The sequence below is a fragment of the Solanum tuberosum genome, unplaced genomic scaffold (genome assembly GCF_000226075.1).
Source record: "Solanum tuberosum cultivar DM 1-3 516 R44 unplaced genomic scaffold, SolTub_3.0 contig00288, whole genome shotgun sequence".
Classification (NCBI taxonomy): Eukaryota; Viridiplantae; Streptophyta; class Magnoliopsida; order Solanales; family Solanaceae; genus Solanum; species Solanum tuberosum.
The window spans coordinates 1-2,800 of NW_006240788.1; the positions used below are offsets into that span (position 1 = coordinate 1).

The window sequence follows — 2,800 nt, forward strand, 5'->3', positions numbered from 1 at the left end:
TTTTGAAGGCTCTTGTTGACTCATGACTATTCAAATCTGAACAAATAATCACCAAGAACTTAAAACGCACATTTTTTATCAGTAGAACTGCATAAATCTAACTTTCTGATGGAACAACAACAACAACAACAAAAGTAACAATAGCAAATAAGCATAAAGCAAGAAAGTGCAATTATACATAAACAAAGATTCTTTTTAGAAGAAAATCATGTGGATCTACTCCAAGTTTTTTGAAACTTCATACTATCTAAATGGCTACGTGCACTAAACACAGGTTATCCCTCGCTTCGGTTTTAGTAGTCTTGCCATTTGCAGCAGATGGTATTAATAGAAAAATAGAAAAATTAATTCCTAGAGCTGATAAATTAGGAGTTGAAGTGATCAGTCTTGCAGCATTAAGCAAGAATGATGCAGTAAATGGAGATGGAACATTAGTTCTGAACAAGCATCCTAACTTAACTGTAATGGTAGTACATCTAATGCTTCTAATAATGTCAGCAAGTGATGGACTAGCAGAAGAAGAAATGCCAGCCTTTAGCTACATCTAATGCTACTTTGAAGTAAATCAAGCATCTAGCACCTAGCACCAGTAAATGAGAAAGATTCCAGAATATGAGATCAGATAGTTTCAACTAGCACACAATCTGATTGTTTCATCTTGAATAACTTAGTGTTAGCCTTAGTGAAAGAATTTTCTACAGGAAACATAAACAATAGATATTTAGTGTAGTTAAATGATTAATGAATGCAAGTTTTCTAGTATTTTGCTGAAAAACCAGAATGCTGATTGATTTTCTTAAAATTAGAGCAAGTTCATCAGTCATTACTTAACAAATTCACACTTGGTAACATGCTGAAAATTTAATGGAACAGGGGAATCAATATCTTTTTGCATTTATTAAATCAAAGAAGGCTATTTGTACTGTCCAGACCTAAAGTTTTTTTTGTTAATGCTTGTACATAACCTTACCTAATGCTTAACTTCAAGAGCTCGTCCTTGATTTCATTTTCATAAGCTGATCTTACATCAACTACAAAACTCAGTCCATTATCTTTATACAACAAAATTTACAGGTAAAGAGTTTTTAATGCATGTTAATGGACAACCAAATGACATGAGTCACTTGTAGCTGAATAAGGTAAATCAGAATCTACAAGCTAAAAATTAATACATCATGAGGACTTGCAAGTGCAAAGTTAGCATTTCCTAATCAGTTTACCAAAAAACAGATCTGAAACTCTAAGGTTCAACATCAAATTCTCAAAAAATCCCTAAATATAAAATGTCATTTTTAAGAGAAAAGCCATCAGAAGCTAAACAAAGAAGAGTCTAGCAAATTCAAAACTTTAGAAATCTGTATATCCAATTTCCAAGGACTTTATATAAGGTATAGGGCTGCCACAATATGGAATAAGAAATGAAATCAAACTAATTTTATACAGTTGATCGTCTAGTATGTAAGAAGTGTAGGACTGACCAATTCGAGAGAAAATAATAACAAGATTGATAAACTATCAGATTTCATAATTTGGTAAGCACAAACGACTGAACTCTAACCAAATACATACTAAACCAATCCTTCAAAAATTTGATCAGAAGCAATGACACTTAAATAAATGACCTTAAGCAGAAACAACCCAGAATGCTTGTTGACAAAGAACATAACTCACACTGCTGGAAACATGTAACCAGACTAACAAATTCAATTGACAAGAGAATAAACTTTAAATTCTACTTATAATAAGCCCCGAACTCGCACATGCGAAAGATGTCAAAAGCGAATTTAGACGAAGTGCTGACTCTATTCACAACAAACAAAGACACAGGAAACACCAGCCCATGTTATAGCTTAAACGATTTTTAAACAGAATCTTGATTACACTAAAAGAGTTAAAATCAAGAGTCCTCTAGCCTTAAACAAGATCTGACTTTCACAAATGAGAAAAATGTACAGTCTGAACTTAAAAACAAGATTAACTTGGATATTAAAATGAAGGCCAAATTCAAAAACTAATTCAGAAAAAAGTCAAAATAGTCATAATGGATGTTTATATCCATTGACATATGAACCGTAACATTATAGAGAACAAGACCAACATCTGAAATAATCAAATAAGGAGTACATGATTCAAAATATGAACACATTTAGATACATTAATATAAGAAACACACTTCATATTGAAGGAAATTCAAACAGGAACACAAATCACCCTAAGGAACAGAAATGAGAACTAGAAAAGGCATCAACTAGTATAGAAAGCAAACTAAATCAGTAAGATTGTAACATACTAACAGATTGAGTCACATAAATCGATCAATTAATCAAAATTTCAACTAAGGAACTTGAACATATAAAAGAGTATTCAGAGTTTAAACTATAATTCCGAAAACTGAAAACTAAATTCAACGAAAAGGAATTACCTTCTTTGGAGCAGCGACACTGAGCACGAGCTAGCCACAAGCTTCCACGACCACGAGCCGATTTCGATGAGCTTCGGAAGGCAAAAGAGTCTCCAATCTGAGACAAAACTGAAAATAACCCCTGTTTAAGAGGATGAATCTTTGTATTTTGGACAAGAAAAATCAATATTTCAAAATGATACTAATAAAATTGAAACAAAGCTTCTTGATGAACTTTCACAGAGAGTTCAGAAATCTTCAACAAATCAGAAATACAAACTCAAAATCACAAATAGATTACATCGCTGACCTAAATTGGAACAAATAACATAAATTGCAAACAAACCCATTTGTTATTCTTTTAGACTTTTGAGAAACCCTTCAATGGAGTTTCAGATT

At 32.2% G+C, this 2,800-nt stretch overlaps 1 long non-coding RNA gene across 1 annotated transcript; it reads right to left on the reverse strand.

The window, feature by feature from the left end:
• Positions 1–2,535, reverse strand: LOC102587280 (uncharacterized). The gene is made up of 2 exons (XR_369057.2): positions 2,423–2,535; positions 1–36 (listed from the first exon to the last, which is right to left on the reverse strand). It is a non-coding gene; the product is annotated as an uncharacterized lncRNA (long non-coding RNA).
• Positions 2,536–2,800: the final 265 nt, after the last annotated feature.